The sequence below is a fragment of the Mytilus galloprovincialis genome, chromosome 6 (assembly GCF_965363235.1).
Source record: "Mytilus galloprovincialis chromosome 6, xbMytGall1.hap1.1, whole genome shotgun sequence".
NCBI classification, from domain to species: domain Eukaryota; kingdom Metazoa; phylum Mollusca; class Bivalvia; order Mytilida; family Mytilidae; genus Mytilus; species Mytilus galloprovincialis.
In genome coordinates this window covers 52,595,909-52,614,725 of record NC_134843.1, presented here as the reverse complement: position 1 = coordinate 52,614,725, position 18,817 = coordinate 52,595,909, and the positions used below count along the sequence as shown (strand labels likewise).

Below are 18,817 nucleotides of genomic sequence, written 5' to 3'. Positions count from 1 at the left end.
CTGGTCCTGAATATGCATGAAATATTTGCCACTGGACTTAAAATTCCAACAATCAGTCAATGATATTTCTTGCAAACAAAGTGTAAGAAAATTAGAATTTTTGATACTTTAAATGTTGTAAAGGAAATATATAAAATATTATGTCCAATCTACGTTTAGATAAATTGAGTAGAGGATGTCCTAAAAAAAAATCGTCATACACAAGTTGTTTTCTATTTACCGTCGCATTTCCACGCATCACGCATAGTGATTTTTTTTTTTATTTATTGCCCCTTGCCCCTTGATAAATATTTTATCCCTCATTTCAAAGCCTTACTTTTAATTTAAAAATACAATTAAATGGAAAATTATTGTGCCGATTGAAAAGTTAAACCATCTTAATCAACTTTCGATTAGTTTAATGTAAATGTCTAAACGTTTTCATCTTAAATGTAAACGGGGGGTCTTAATTGAAATCCATAGATTTGTTTTCAATAATTTTGCAAGATGTAGTCTTTATCATGCTTTATCAAGATATAATAAAAGTATTGGGTCACGAGGCTTCTTTTCAAGCTACAGGTTGTGCAAAATTGTAATGTTTTGCATAGATTAATTTATGAAAACTTCTATTTTGTGTGATAAAAACAAAAAATATGAGAAGATAACTCTTATAATGTGCTTTTCAAAAAAAAAGAAGAATTGAGGTCACGGGACTCGTCTTCCTGCTACAAAAACAACATGTAAATTCATAGCACATTCTTATATCAAAATACCTTTATATATGAGTTATCTCTTCTTAAATGGCAGAGTTGAAAAAATTTAATTAAACAAAAAAATATTCTGTATTTGTAAGAATTTCTTAAATATTCTAAAAATATTATGAAACAAACAATTTTCTTCATTTACTTGAAAAGATTTACAAATGATTAACATTCTTCTGCTGAAATTTACCTATTTCAATAAAGATCTACACCGATTGTTTCCTGCTATTTACAATCAAAGATGGTGGAAGACAACCGATCTAACTTAAGAAAAATTGAAGAAAAACAATGTGTTGTAGTGTTCTTATTAATTTAGCGTAATACAGACTTAAGGTAACAGGTACGTAAATGGCTTGTCCTGCGATTTTTAAGAAATTGTATGCACGTAGAACTTATTGAAAGATAATGAAAAATCGAAAAATTTAAGTTGGTCACCGATCTAATTTCCGAGTTCCAGGCATTTGAAAATGGTAATGAAACAACATAAAATACATATAGACATAACGTCAAATTTGAACCAAAAATAAGAAATTCCAAGCTTTATTTATTCTGCAGTTTAAACCAATCCTACGATTTTTCTATAAAAATGAAATATTTTTAAGGTATTATTTTCCTTTCTTTTGATATATAATTTTCATGGGGTTACCGAACTCCTTTTTCATATATCAGCCGTTGAAAGAGTGTTGATGACGGGAAAAGAGAGAAAAATCATGACGTCGCCGAAAGGATTACGCAACGTCAAGGCTATTTCAGCAAAATTGTAAAGACAACGACTGTCTCATTTTAATTTGTTTGACTGTAGAGCATATTATCCTGGAAAAAGGATTGATTACCTATTATTGTTTTTTCAGTGATTATACGAGGTCCTAAGTATTTATAACATATTTCTGGAAAGATTAAAAACACAATGTTTAAGAACATAATATGTTTATAAATTTATTGAACAGAAACAATAAAATATCTATCATTAAAATAGATTCTCCGAATGAAGAGATACATTTAATGTTCACATATTCGACTACAATGGTAAATAAATGGGACACAGATGCGCCCGCTTGCATATGATGTTATAAAGTGATATTACTAAAAAAAAAAAACTTTAAAAGTGACGCCACCAAAATTTAAACTAGATCTGTGATTTTTTTTTGGTAATCAGCATTGTGTATAAGTCTTCTAACATTTGGCTGAGGCAAACTAAAGTTAGAGAACGGAAACCAATTCTGGACGGTACGACGGACGGACAGACGGACAAGTGTTAAAAGTAATGCCCCCTCTGCTACGGCGTGTGCATAAAACATCACCACATTTAACTTTTAATCATCCTATAGTTGCAGGAGGTCATGCATATAAAATATCTTAAATTATGGTTCAATGACATGAGAACATAACATAAACATGAACACATACTTCGATCATTACTGTCAACTGACCCGGATTCTGCGGGTGTGACCCGAGATTTTCACAATTCTGAGGGATCACCCGGATCACCCGCCGGGTCATTGAAATAACCCGGAAATTCCGAAAATGACCCGATTTCACCCGTATTTCTTAGCCTTGAAATTGATTTTCATAAGTAATATTCCTTTGAAATACCGGCAAATTCGTAATTCTTCCATGAACATGCAGTTCATCTAGCTATGTAAACTGTCAAATTAAGTGACCCATTAAGTGCATGGCTTCACTTGACAGCTTTGGTGTCAAACACACTATTGATTAACACCAATTACCTTAGCTTTAAGTCGTAAATAAATTCCCCTGTTGTTTTACAAAGATATTTCAACTAAGAGTTACTTCCCCTTATTTGCCACCATTCAAAATTATTCCTTATATTTACGTTTTATGGGTGAAAAAGATTAAATCATAATAATATGAAATTCAAATACATATTGAAAAATAACTTTTCATTATTTTTATACTTTATACAATTTTTAAAAAAAAGTTGAAAATTATTTTTTACATTTATACTTCCTTTAACTGTATTACTATATTTTATCATAGTCTAATTTCCTTCTCAATTTAGAGATGAATGAATGTTCATACATGTAATACATTTTATGTTTAAAGATAAAAAAAAAAAAAAAAAAAAAAAAAAAAAATTATGTTTAAAGGCTAGTAGTCTCATTTTAAAAATACATTTGAAAAATAAATTTTAGATGATGACCAAAATTAAAGGACATAAGACTGTGATACACAAGTTTATAAAAATCTTAAAAGTGAAATAATAATAAATAAGATTTAAAATGACTTAACCAAGTGAACATGCATTGATGTTTTGGTATCTTTGATATACATTTTAAGAAAATGTACCATAAATACTGAAATTCAGCTCGAAAAAGTTCGTACGCGTTATGACCTGAGATTTGATTCTTCAATGCAGGTCATGACCTGCATTTTCATCGTCACAGGTTGACAGGTATGACTTCGATCCAAATAGTACTGGTCATTTGCAAACTTAAGTAGTGTGTTTGATATGATATGAAAGGAGGAGATGTGGGATAAATGTAAATTGTAGGCAAAAGACCAACAAAAAGAATATTTCAAAGTTTGTTGCATATTATCTCTTCTTTTTTCTCCATCGTTGGTTTTGTTCCGTTATTATAGTGCGGACAGTGCATAGATGTGAATATCTAAAAACAAATGTATATAAATTTCAACTTATTTATCTTTTGGTTGGTTTTTTTGTTTGTTATTCGGCTTCGCCGCGGTTGACAATGTTTTCTCGGGATACAAATCTGCTCTATCCCCCACTCAGCTATATGTTGTTATAAATTGTTCAACATAGACTTTGAACACACTTTACCGTGATGACGTTCAGATAAATGTATCCAGTCTAGATTTTGTGAGCTGTAATGATCAAGCTTACAATGCATTAGCAACTATACCACATCTTCTTATTTTTATACTACTATTTCTGGACAATACGGACAGTCACACAAAAATAGCCCATTAAACAGCTAAAATATAATATTGATGTTCTTAAAACTAACTTTGAAGGCTTAATTAGTCATGAGCTGTCTAATACTGAATTTTAATGCACAATTACTTTTATTTTTGCTTTACGTATTTCTTCTCAATTTTCGCAAAACTTGCAAAAAATTCTAAAGTACTAACAGGAATATTGTTGGCATAAATTACGAGGTCCTAAAGCTGTTGGCGATTTCCAATCTCTGGAACATCTAATACATTATACGTTAAAATCCCTTGAAGATTTGAAAAATCCTCTGGGTCCCAAATTCAGAATCTACTTCTCTTCCAAAACACCTGAAATCATCCCAGGTTTTATTAGACATTAGACATTAGACATTAGACATTATTTTATTTTCCAATCATGGGCCCTTGTCAGGCAAGATACAAAAACATCATAATACAATGATTATATAAACATTAGTGAAATACACAATAAGTAATACACAAATAATAAATTGATAATATGAGTAATGTAGGATATAATTATAGTAAGAGACATTGAGTGCAATGAGGCCGATTTAATATTAAAAGGATATGATATTAAGTTTATTTTAAAATACGGAAACTAAAAAATAGCAAAAATAGAACCGGGAATATAGTATCTCAATCTGCAGTAGTTCTCCTCATGACCAGTGCACAGTAGTGAGGAACTTCATCACAACAATGCAAAGGTCATCAAGGGGGGATCCTTCAGAACTAGCTACAGATACATGAGATTACTCCAATAGTGATTCTCCTCATGACTAATGCACAATAGCAAGGGTTAACATTGCTACTGGACAATATTCATCAAGGGACGGTGCTCTAGAACTCACTATGGAGAAAATATAAAGTTCAAATTACAAGTAGTAGAGGGAAATAAATCCCATTAAAACTTTTCATATTTCTTAATGAACATGCATAATTCTGATAATAAATTCTCATCTTCATTATTCATTAACCATATCAGTTTTTGTTTAGGGTCAAGATATTGAAAATTCTTGCAGCAATTATTTATCATTGTTATCATGTCTTTCCTTTGATCTGATAAACTATCACAGTTAAAAAGAAAATGTGTTTCATCTTCGACCTCATTACTACAACATCTCTTACATATTCTATTGTGTCGGGGAGTATTACTATATCTACCTCTTTATTGGGTTTCGTGTTGCTAAGTTTTTAGTTTTCAATGTTGTGTTATAAAGACTTCTGTTTGTCTTTTCGTCGGCTTTCGTTTTTCGCTATGACTGTGTCGGTTTGACCTTTGAGTTTGATTGTTCCTTTGGTATCTGTGTTCTCTCTTTTGAAATTTTACATCTCCTTGTAACAGTACAGACGCGGACTGCATATGGAGGGATTTGTGTACAGTTAAAAATAAAAAGTGACAATATATTTTTGCAGAAGCAAAGTTTTGAGAGTTAATCAGATCTGCACACATTTTTAGAGAATCGTGTAGCAGTCATATAAACTCGGTAATGGCCGAGTAGAGATCGAAGAGTGGTCAAATGTGGTCGCGTAGAGATCAGGTATTATTCGAGTTGGTCTGGGATGAAAAATTATAGAAGTCGCAGTGATCATAAAGCGATCGGGCATTGGTCGAGTTAATCTTGACCACATATTGAACAGGTTGTCGTTGATCGGGAATTGGTCGGTTATTAGTCGAGCAAAGATCTAAATGATCGAGTACTGATCGGTAAACTATTTGTATTCCGACCAAGCTCGATCTTCACACGATCCTTTCCCGATCAATTCGACCGCTTCTCGACGAATACTCGATCTCTTCTCGAGTGACTGGCTTCTCGATCCTTACTCGAATGACATGTCAAAAACTCTCGGGTAGAAAGTCAGATCGATGACGACCAAGGTAGATACATCTTTTCAGTCAACGTACGCGTGGTCGACGTTTTTGAAATCATCAGTCAGTTCAATCGACTTGTAACGTTTATTTACCTCAGAGTCCGTGAAAATGCTTACGACCATGCGAGAATGTTCTGGTAAGGTTATTTTTACGTTTATACAACTTGATCAAAATTAGACTAAAACAAAAACGATTATAAGGGTTCTTCTTAAGGACTGGCATCTTGATATTTACATGTAATTCACTTTTCAGTTCTTAACGAAACTGTTGTAAAAAGGGGAATAGTTTTAATCATGTTAATCAGTGTATGTAATGTGCGAATCCTGAAATGCCATTTTCACTGTATCCGTGCTGAATTTCGTATGTAGAATGATAAATAAACAGACGACATATTCCCGATTTTTAAAAGAAATAATAAATAATATACAATATGTATTGTTTTTATAAATTCACGATAAATGTATTTGATGCGGGCGGGTTTTTAATCGCGCCTACAGCCATCCAGGTTTAAGATTGATACACAGATAGATAAATATTAACTATGCATATATGATCAATCCTTCTGACTTCATCAATTATGTCAGAGAGTCGGCTAAATTACGACTTTATGATGACAATTAATTAAATCCTTCTGTGAAAATGCATCGCATATACAACAGTAATGAATTGCTCTACAGTGAAAATGAAAGTCTGGTATCATTATTCAACAGTAAACATGAATCGCATCACAAACACAACAAAGTGAAATTAGAATTAATATCAACAATCTGAACAACAAAACCTGTTTTAAGTTATACTACATTATAAATCATAATAAAAGGTACATTTTTCTACAAATGATAATTGACTGCTACTTTTAAAACTCTTGCACGCTCTGTTCGTGAACTATCATTCTTAATATTTATCTATCTGTGTATCAATCTTAAACCTGGATGGCTGTAGGCGCGATTAAAAACCCGCCCGCATCAAATACATTTATCGTGAATTTATAAAAACAATACATATTGTATATTATTTATTATTTTATTAAAAAATCGTGAATATGTCGTCTGTTTATTTATCATTCTACATACGAAATTCAGCACGGATACAGTGAAAATGGCATTTCAGGATTCGCACATTACATACACTGATTAACATGATTAAAACTATTCCCCTTTTTACAACAGTTTAGTTAAAAACTGAAAAGTGAATTACATGTAAATATCAAGATGCCAGTCCTTAAGAAGAACCCTTATAATCGTTTTTGTTTTAGTCTAATTTTGATCAAGTTGTATAAACGTAAAAATAACCTTACCAGAACATTCTCGCATGGTCGTAAGCATTTTCACGGACTCTGAGGTAAATAAACGTTACAAGTTGATTGAACTGACTGATGAATTCAAAAACGTCGACCACGCGTACGTTGACTGAAAAGATGTATCTACCTTGGTCTTCATCGATCTGACTTTCTACCCGAGAGTTTTTGACATGTCATTCGAGTAAGGATCGAGAAGCCAGTCACTCGAGAAGAGATCGAGTATTCGTCGAGAAGCGGTCGAATTGATCGGGAAAGGATCGTGTAAAGATCGAGCTTGGTCGGAATACAAATAGTTTACCGATCAGTACTCGATCATTTAGATCTTTGCTCGACTAATAACCGACCAATTCCCGATCAACGACAACCTGTTCAATATGTGGTCAAGATTAACTCGACCAATGCCCGATCGCTTCATGATCACTGCGACTTCTATAATTTTTCATCCCAGACCAACTCGAATAATACCTGATCTCTACGCGACCACATTTGACCACTCTTCGATCTCTACTCGGCCATTACCGAGTTTATATGACTGCTACACGATTCTCTAAAAATGTGTGCAGATCTGATTAACTCTCAAAACTTTGCTTCTGCAAAAATATATTGTCACTTTTTATTTTTAACTGTACACAAATCCCTCCATATGCAGTCCGCGTCTGTACTGTTACAAGGAGATGTAAAATTTCAAAAGAGAGAACACAGATACCAAAGGAACAATCAAACTCAAAGGTCAAACCGACACAGTCATAGCGAAAAACGAAAGCCGACGAAAAGACAAACAGAAGTCTTTATAACACAACATTGAAAACTAAAAACTTAGCAACACGAAACCCAATAAAACCTGGGATGATTTCAGGTGTTTTGGAAGAGAAGTAGATTCTGCATTTTGGACCCAGAGGATTTTTCAAATATGAAAGTAATTGTGCATTAAAATTCATTATTAGACAGCTCATGACTAATTAAGCCTTCAAAGTTAGTTTTAAGAACATCAATATTATATTTTAGCTGTTTAATGGGCTATTTTTGTGTGACTGTTCTCATTGTCCAGAAATAGTAGTATAAAACTAAGAAGATGTGGTATAGTTGCTAATGAGACAACTTTCCACGGAACACCAAATGACACAGAAATTCACAACTATATGTTACCGTACGGTCGAATATTACAAACACTTTTTTTCATACGCTTTTTGACACAATTTTATTATAAAAAAAAAAGAAAGACAAATTATTTCTATTTTAATTCGTGATAGATGTATGAAAACATCTTGAGAAAAGGTAACCTCCAGAGGATTGAAACTCGATTTTCGGCCATTTTTTTTGAAAATATGTGACATCTTTACCCCCTTCTTGCAATATAATTAGTAAAAAATGCAGGTTGTTGCCATGGATACACCAAAAAGAAATATCTTGAACCATTCAACTACTGGGTATCAGATCCAAGGAATATACTGATTAAATACATAATTTTCATGCAAATATATATATGACACAAACAGTAGGCTTAATTTGTAAGAAAGCAGTGAAAAGGGGATGGTAATATTTATGTATATTTCTATCTAACATTAGTACTAATCCAGTGACAAATCTCATTTTGAAGAAAAGAGCAGAAAAACTCCCATGACAAATCAGCGTCTTACTTTACTTTCATGAAGTTTTATAACGATTGGTGTCCTCTTTGCATGTTCAGCCCCTGCAAGTCTCTCATACTTTTGATTTTGTCATTTGATTAGGGACTTTCTGTTTTAAATTTTCCTCGGAATTCAGTATTTTTGTGATTACAATTTATACTGCCACACTGTGGTCGCCTTGTCAGCAACTGCATCATCTAGATTTTTCGGCACCCTTTGCTGGCCCCTTTTTGTTCGTTTTCTATGCTCTCTTCAAGCTCGGTCACTACAGCTATTAACCTGTCTATTTAAGCTCTAAACACCTTGCTAAACAATCCAACTGCTATATTTCCATGTAGATATTTCAAATGTATAATTTTACTCGGACCTTCTGTGAATTACTGAATCTAACCAAATAAACGGGGAACGTGTCCATTGGACACAGATAATGCCCCAGCTTGCATATAACGTTATAAAGAGTCATTACTAAAAAACGGTAAAAGTGACAACACCCAAATTCGCACTTGATCTGTGTTTTATGGTATTGCGTTTCAAACAATTTGGTTGAAGCAACATAAAATTAGATAACCGAAACTAACTGTTGGGACGTTTACGAACGGACAAGTGTAACACTTGATGCCTCCTCCGCTGCAGCGGTTGATGTAAAAAAAAATTCGGATGATTTCATACCGAAATTGTACATACCCGACCAATGCCCGACTATCCCTTCGACCCCTATACGAACAAGTCGATCTGGTCTGGTCGAGATCCGGCTGAGATCGAGTATAGTTAGTTCTAGCTAGTCGAGTGAAGATCGTGAAATGGTCGGGATTATCGAATACGTATTGAATTAGTGGTCGGGTTTGAGTCCTGATGAAGTCGTCAAGGAGTCATGAATCGTCGGGTTAAGGTCGTGAACAGTCGGATAGCAATCGGGTAGAAGTCGTAACCAATCCCATCAAGAATTTGGTCACGCTTGGTCGTGGAATCATCGAGTCGATCTGATCGGCAGTGTGAACCTAGCTTTAAATGTTTCCAAAGGTGAAAAAAAACAGTTGTAACAGGAGGGAAATAACCCTTTGGGACAAAATTTAAAAGACCCTTAAAATGCCAAATTTTATCACATGCTTTAGATGTATTATAATCAGACCATTAAGAACAAGTTGTCTATATAATCTATCATATTTGTAGAAATAAATCGGAAGCCTGTTTCATTTTGTTTACTTAACTCTGATGTTCTTTGAATGATTTAGTTGTCAGAAAACAACACCGGACAATATGATTTTTTTTTTGGGGGGGGGGGGGGGGGTTAACATTTGAATTATAATATTTTATTAGAAGAAATATAGGAAAGAGTGTTCAATTGACAATAGTTGGTGCATTATATACTCTAGTTAATACTGAAATTTAATATTCCCCAAATAAATATGCCTGAGTGTTTGAAGAAAAATTGCGGGTGCAAGATTGAACATGGAAAAATATACTTTTTCAGATAATTTCTCAACTACAATGTATGTGATTGGTCCGTGCAAGTAGCCTGATGCAAGATACATTTCTGCCCTGTCAAACAGGCTCTTTTTTATAATTGACAATATAAGTGACACGCCCTTCTTTTTGTCGAACTAAATGACAGAACACATTATATGAAGTATTGCGAAATTGTTCTTGTCCTTTAAAATGGATGTTTTATTTGCTACTGTTTATCGGTATTCAATACGGATGGACTATAAGCCTATGTTTCACGTCCTTTAATATTCATGAAATAGTGGCCACTGTTTATCGGTCATTAATATTGATAAAATAGTTGCCACTGTTTCGCGATCTTTAATTGTGACGAAATAGTTGCCAATGTTTCTCGATATTTACCATCTTCATGAAATATTTGCCACTGTTTATCGTCCGTTAATATGGATGAAATAGTTACCACTGTTTCTCGTCGTTTAATTATGGTGAATCTGTGTTAAGTACTGCTGTTATAAATATATATTGTATGATTTATTAGATGTTTTCGGTCTCGATCAGTCTAAACTAATACACCATTAAGGCGGTTTAAAGACCAATCAAGGATCATGTAAATATATCACTGAGACGGGTTCCTTCAGATATACAAAGATATCGGATGTGATTGTCAATGCAAACATAAGATAAATTAAGAATAAACAATAGATGTTTTTAATTCAGTTAATAGTACATAAATGTTCATTGACGACTTTGAAACAGAAGGATGACATAATCTGATAATGGTGCGTTCGAGAAGCTTTTCCGTGATAACATTTACTTTCATCAGGAACAGCCAAACTCAAATACAATTTATCATCTGGATATACATGGTAGATGTACTGATTCTTCACGACAGTGATGCACAATGTTAAAATACGCGTCCGTTTGTCGTTCTTGAAAAGATTGTTACAAACAATTATCTTACCACGATAACAGAAACATGCCAGATAGTTTTAAAGCATAAGTACTTGAAAACGCACTCAAGCTACAAATATATGCCAATTGTGTTTTTTTTTTTCTTCAAGATTGACATTGATGTAGATATAACTGAGCTGATCATTCGAATGGAATAGAGACAAACACGATGTTATTTTCAAGTTTTATATATATAAAAAAAGTATGTATTGCTGACACCATTTATTACAAGCTCCACATTTTTCCGAATAGTCCATCTCCTTTTTGCAGGAAATTTTGTATTGATTATTTAAGGAAACATTGGTGCAGTCAGAGGATTTCAGGTTCCGCCACAGATATATGACATACGACAACTACAGAATGACGTTTGCAGGCGCGGATCCAGAGGGGGGGGTTCCGGGGGGGGACCCCCTTTTTTTGACGATCAATGCATTTGAATGGGGACATGTAATTGGACCCCCCCCTTTTGTCCTGGGTTAGGAACCCCCCTTTTTAAAATGGCTGGATCCGCCCCTGGCTGAGCAGTCAATTTTGTATAAGTGCTGTGTTTCTTTTGATGAAAAGTATACATGCATTACGTGTAGTGTGACATTTAAACATCCGGGTTGATATATTGACCTTGTGAGAAGACATGAAATGTTTTGATAAAAAATTTTGAATGACATAAACATTTAAGGTAAAACCACTTATATTTTATTATATCATCTACTTTTCAATGCATTAGCCAATGTCATGTCTTTAATTTTAGATTTGAAGAGTAAGCCAAAAGCCTTAGTACTTTTAGTTCTTTGTGTAACCACAGATTTATATATAGTTTCTATAGAAACACCATGACCATTGGTAGTCTCGATAACCCAGACGCATATTTAAATATAGCGTCTGGGGTGATTAACCGGACTGTCAAATATTTATAGGGGGCGTAACAAATAATTAAATATAGAACATATCTATAAATAACACTTCCGTTATCCCCAATATATTTAAAAAAAAAACCAACAGTAAACAGTGTAGTAGAAAATGTACATGTATGTATGACATTCTTGTAGCTCTCTCTATTTTGGCAAACTTGCTGATGGGAAATTTTAATACAAACGTGAAGTCAAATGAATAGAACTGCTTAAACAAACCATTTCACATGACTGTATTCATGTTCTAAGAGTTTTTATGTCTGTTATTGAATGATTTAAAAAATGTAATAAAGATCTAAAAGTCAAAATTAAGCTTTTTGGCCGTACCATCAGATTTCGGATATTATTTTCGTTGATTAAAAGTACTTTATATAAGCTTAATTTACACTTTTTTTTTGTTATGGTTTTTATCTAAGTCTTAATTGACTCGTCTTTAACTACTTTTCTAGTTTTCGACCGGTTGTGTCACCCCTGGTTTTCCCATTACCTGGGTACCGCAGACGGCGGCAACCAAACGCCTGCCTCGTTTTATTGTGAGGTCTAGTTACGGCCCTGTGTAAATATTATAGCACTCGTCATAGGCGCCCCCCCCCCATTTTTTTCGTAGGAAAAATGTGGTTGATTTTATATATATAGGGAAACACTGTAACAGGAGTGAGTGTAGTTCCCCTCCCTTATAACAAGTTCTGGATCCGCCACTGTTCGTGTATAGATGATACCAAGCTTTCTGCACGCTTAAAAAGGAGTCCCTAGGTGGACCGTTATACTAAAATACAATATACCCTTATTTTTTTAGAGAGTCGTAATTTCTCAAACCTGTATCCTGAACGGACTATAAATTAGGACCTCCTTTTTACAATTATTGTTAATTTATTTGCATCCTGAACATTACCATTATTTACCACAAGACGATAAAAAAGCAAACTATTCTTATAATATTGCAAACCTGTCCACTTTTTCTCTTATCTTCATACTATAAAATACCACTATTCTCTATTTTTTTGTATTGTATCACATCGTCCTAAACATGCATGAAATATTTGTCACTGGACGTAAATAAGCAACCAACCATCAGTATATTGTATCTCCGTCAGTCTCTATTCTTTATTTTTTTATCTATTTTGCCTTGTTTTGTCTCATTATTCTTAGTTCCTTTTTAATAAATATATATATATCTGATGCACTTACCTTACAAAAAACACACATCAAGTTACGTCTATGTAAAGAAAAACATCTCACACAAATACCAGATTGCATATGTAGAAAAACTTCTTTAATTCCGTAACAAGTATAACTGGCAGATCAGCGAGATCACACAATGAACCAACTCAATTTCCATTTACAAAATCAACTGATCTTAAAACTGCAAACGACAGAATAGTCTGAAAGGTTCTTAGCTGTTACACCAATACTTGCCTATCCTTTTGGGAAGAAAATATTTAGGAACCAACCTTCACACAAAACCACTTTGCCAGTGTAGCCCGTGTCCATGGGGAAATACAGAACTTGACCAGTCACCCAATGCTCTTTGAATATGCATGTTTGAATCACGCACATGAAAAAGATGGAATGGGATTTATCCCATTCTGCATAGTAACTTGTAAACAAAAAATAATAACTCAAAAGTGTATTCTACTTCTCCAACACTTATAATTTCCATCATGTACGTATAAGCATGCAATAAAGGACAGCTTCACAAGAACAATAACTTCTGCTGTGAACCTTTTATATAAAAATAAGGAAATTGGTATGATTGCTAACGAGGCAACAACCAAGCAAAGAACATGGATATACGCAAATGTGATCACTGCATGGCCTTCAATATTAAGAAAACTGCCAACCATATAGTCAACTATAAAAGGGCCCGACATGAAAATGAGATCGATTCAAGCGTAAAAACTAACTGATTAATTGTTCATATGATTTTTAATTTTTTAAAACAAATCTAATTTCCATAACATATCTGACAACAATGTGTTTCTTGATATTTGTTTCATTTAATAAATATACGTCTGTGTATTTTTTCGCTTTGTTGCGGCTGTGAATATAATGTATACACAACATTTTTAGTACTGTGATCTATTTATACTGATTGATGCTTCAGTAATTAAAAAAAAAAATCTTTCAGTTTGAATATTGTTTATGTTTATGATACAATGAAAATCCTGAGTATTTTTATTTTAATTCTTCACATTTTACACATAAAATTTGTGTCCATAAATCATCATTGATTTGTCTACAAAAGAAATATATAAATTTTTAGTCACCAGCATAGCATTTATACGAAAAACAAATTGTTTAAAAAAAACATCATAGAAATATATTGTATAAATTATTGTCTTGGGGCAAGCAGAATCCGGCTTCAGGATGCAAGATTATCTCGCTGCGTTGAAGACCCGACCCATTGGTGGCATTGTGCTGTTTACTGCTCTTTGGTCGGGATGCCCAGTGTCTCTTTGACACATTCCCTGTTTGTATTCTCTATCCAAACCATGCATGGATTTTTTTCATTGTTGAAGGCCATACAAATGCTTATAATTGCTCACATTCAATTCATTTGAACTTGGGTGGATAGTTCTCATTGGTATTCATACCGCATCTCCTTATTTGTGAAATGTTGATCTTTTGTCAATTTTATCTTCAATTTTTGTTTTAGTCTACATGATAAACTCTAAATCATGACGATGTATACTTTTCGTAATTTGTGTCATTGGGTTCACTGTTTGCTGCCTCATTGACACCTCTTTTCATTGATGCTGATCGATGCTGCATATATTGTTTAACTGTCTTTTGTTTTGCAGAATATCGAATGTATAAATCATTTTGACCGTTTATTTTACTACTATGTATAAAATGGCATCTTCTAGATACACTTTGTTTTACTTTGAATGTGTACATCATTGTGTATCTTTCCTCTCCCCCTTTTTTTCTTACACATATCAAGATGCAAATCCCCTTATTTAGATAGATACAAAGAACTTATCTTGGATGAAGGTGATATTTCGGCGTCATGGCAGTTTTCCATGAAGTATTTATAAAGTGAACGATACTACACATCAACCCAAAAATGTATTTATAACGTATACGACTGTTCGAGTGGTCCCAGTCAACATAACAATTGACATTTATTGTATAATTACAAACTCGACACGAATGAAAGAATATAACTACTCGGTGTATCAGGTTGCATTGCAATTTATGTTACAGTGTGTGTTGTTATAACATCTTACCAAGGTTGATCAAGGTTGGATGTGCTGGTTTTTCCTTCGCGTCCATGCCCATGCAAGCCATGCTGTATGGTGTTTTCCATGAAATGAATGTCGTCACAAAAATATATAAATAGCGTTCAACAACAATCGGTACACTCGGGCGTTGCAATAAAATTATCGTAATGTCTTTTCTTCCGAAGTCAATAACCAACTTCTTGGTTATTCGTCTTGGACATTATCTCTAACAACAAGTTAAAAAAGCCGATACTATTCCGAATGTCATAAATTACCATTTTTATATCACTTCTCATCCACTCGCAGACGCTCTACTTTGAAAAATAAAGCGGCTGGATGATCGAGACTAGACCATTGGCGGATCCAGAGATTTTCATAAGTGGGGGACCACTGACTGCCTGAGAGGGGCCCCGCTCCAGTCATGATTCAGTGATTCCCTATATAATCAACCAAAGGAGTAGGTCCAGTAAGACCCCTTTTTGGCCCCAAAATATAGCAGTTTTACAAAATTGTTGAAATGTGAACTTTTAGTTATTTATTGGCTAGTTAAAAGCTTCTGCTAGATAAATATGGGCTGTTTTTTGCAATGCAATGCACACATATCGGGTACTAGCACCATTAAGCAGTGGCGGATCCAGGCCATTTTAAAAAGGGGGGGGTTCCCAACCTAGAGTAAAGGGGGGTTCCAACTATATGCTCCCATTCAAATGCATTGATCGGCCAAACAAAAGGGGGGTTCCAACCCCCGGAACCCCCCCCCCCTCTGGATCCGCCACTGATTAAGTCATGATAAACTACTGAAATCTTCACAATTCTAGCATTTTAGTTAAATTTTAGACGTTTTCCGTGTAAAACGAAACTGGCCGCATTCGTGTTCATCCTTTATATTGAAATGTAAGTTGTATTTGATGATAATACATAACATATATAAAGGTGTAGGATGAACACGGATGCGGCCACTTTCATTTTTGACAAAAGCCATCTGAAAAACGACATTTTTCGGCATATTTGGTAGATTTTTCATATTAGAGCTTGAATCGAATCGTTTTTAATGACTAAATTAGTTAAAATCTTTCACCTTAACTAATTGAATCTAATGAAATAGACTTTAAAAAGTGGTCAAAATCTTTCGTCAGATGAACCTGAAATTTGAGGCCAAATAAAGGCAACAGTAGTATACCGCTGTTCAAACTCATAAATCCATGGACAAAAAACAAAAACGGGGTAACAAAGGAAAAAATGGTGGGTTGAACCTAGTTTTGTGGCATGCCAATTTGAAACCTCGCACTTTAATGGCAATGTTAAATATAACATTGAAATGACAACATAATATTACAGGACTACAATACAAATAGATAGGAGAACGTATTAGACAAAGAAACACATGATTAATGAATAACAAAAAACATCAGGTTTAAAATTCAATACGTCAAAAACGCGCCTCGTCCACACAAGACTCACCACCGACGCCCAGATATAAAAGATCGAAAGCGAAAAAAAGTAAAAAGTTGTACAGCACTGAAGATCAAAAGTTGAAAAAGGCTGTGTCAAATACGGCTATGTTTTTATGCTTGGGATAAGAACATCCTTATTATTTAGAACAATTAATGCTATTGCAAACAGTAAATTTTATAAAATGAATATAACAGATATACATAAAGAAACTGAAGTATTAACTCATTACAGAAAACAAACACGAATACATAATGCAAAGACCAACACAGAATAGACACACCGACTCAGTCCAGGCCTGAACGCAGTAAAAATTAATACAAAATGTCATAGTGAGTGATTCAGGCTCTTGAGGGCCTCTTGTTTCGATAATGTATGTCCAAAATTGAGGAATACAAATAAAATGAAACGGACTTTTAGTACTTTCAAGCTCGTTTTAAAGTCAGTAGCTATATAATTATCAATTTTGTTTTGAAGATTTGAATGGCTTCAGCTAGTGAATCATATTGTGGCGTGTGTGAAGCTCAGGACGTGGTTAAAGCAGCTGCCTTTTGGTGTCCGGAATGCAACGAAGGGATATGTACATCGTGTGAAAAACACCATCGAGCTTCAAGAGGTACAAGAAAGCATGAGATAACTTCAATGGATGATTATAAACAAATACCGCCCATAATAGCAAGTATAAACCAATACTGCTCAGAACATGACAAAAAATATCAGCTCTACTGTTCTCAACATGAACAACTTTGTTGTCCGCTTTGCATCACAACAAATCACAAGAAATGTGATTTGAAATGTGATTTGTTAGCAATTGATGAAGTTGTCAAAACCGCGAGGAATTCAGCATTATTTGAAATTATGGAACAAAATTTAAAAGAAATGAAGAACAATATAGACAGAATAGTGGAAGATCGAAGGCAGAATCTAGAGATAATCAAACAGCAGAGGCAAGGATTTCAGAAAGATATAAAAGAAATGCGTGCTAAAATAAACATACATTTAGATAAACTTGAACAAGAAATACGACAGGATTTACAAGCTGCGGAACAAAAGGTCATGTCACAAATAAACAGATTTGTGCAAAAAGTTTTTGACCATGAGAAAACAATAGATGAGCTACAGAACAATATAGCTCTGACTAAACTTTTTGCAACTGACCTTCAGACATTTTTTGGCGGTAAAATATTTGAGGCCAAGATCCAAGAGGAAGAGAAGTTCATGACGTCTTTAATAGAAGATAGTGGCTTACAACAAATACACTTACAATATAAACTAGACAACAAGATGTCAGACATACTGTCCATGACAAAGATCGGAGAGATATCCGTTACAACAAAACCGTCAACGATCTCCATGACGACGGATAGAGAAAAACAAGCTCAGAAAAGGATACCAAGGATATCCAAAACAATCAATGACATTAATCTTACTTTACTAAAACAATTTGAGATATCGAAAGGAGAAAACGGAATTGGAATCACGGGTTGTACTATCATGCCGTCTGGTAAAATTATCTTCGTAGATCAATCTAATGATCGGCTTGTAATCCACAACGACAATGGTATATTTGTTTGTGCAATACCTGTATCACATAGCCCTATAGATGTTACATGTATTGATGAAAACACGGTCGCTGTCACCCATAATGCAGAGCCTTATTACATAGAAATAATCAACATTGTCAATAGAAAAACTGTAAGACAGATTAAAACGTCCAATCATTGCTACGGCATTACAAATGAAAAAGAAAGATTACTATATTATGAAAGAGGAAGGGGTATTCAAACACAAGAAGTCAATAGCGGAAGTACTGTTACTACAGTAGTTAAAGTCGATAAAGGGGTCTGGAACTATGTTGCAACATCAAATGACAGGATATACCATACAATAAATAAAACAAATTCCGTAACATGCTACACAGTCACTGGACAAAAGGTTTGGGAATACAAAGACGAATCTATTTTGAAATCTGTTCGTGGAGTAGCAGTTGATAACGATTCCAACGTGTACGTGGTATCATGGGGAAATGAAAGTATAATCGTAATTTCACCAGATGGAAAGCATGCGCGTCGATTGTTAACAAACGAGAATGGGATACAAAACCCTTATGGTATCTATTTTGACAAAGGAAGAAATATTTTAATGGTAACGAATATATTTGGAACAGCCAGTTTGTATGAAGTTAAATGATCGGCTAAACAGTCAGAAATCCAACAGTGAGAAACATTCTGTAGACTTACAAACAAATTTTTAATGTAAACAGTGCAAAAATATTATTGACATTACTAACGTAAGATATTTACTTTAAGAGTGTAGATTGTCAGTTTTAAATTTAGTATTTTTTATTAGTTTTGCTGGGTCAATTTT

The 18,817-nt window shown here is 34.0% G+C and overlaps 1 long non-coding RNA gene across 1 annotated transcript; it reads left to right on the top strand.

The window, feature by feature from the left end:
- Positions 1-11,478: 11,478 nt before the first annotated feature.
- Positions 11,479-18,817, top strand: LOC143079854 (uncharacterized). Its single transcript, XR_012979504.1, has 2 exons — positions 11,479-11,542; positions 16,928-18,817. It is a non-coding gene; the product is annotated as an uncharacterized LOC143079854 (long non-coding RNA).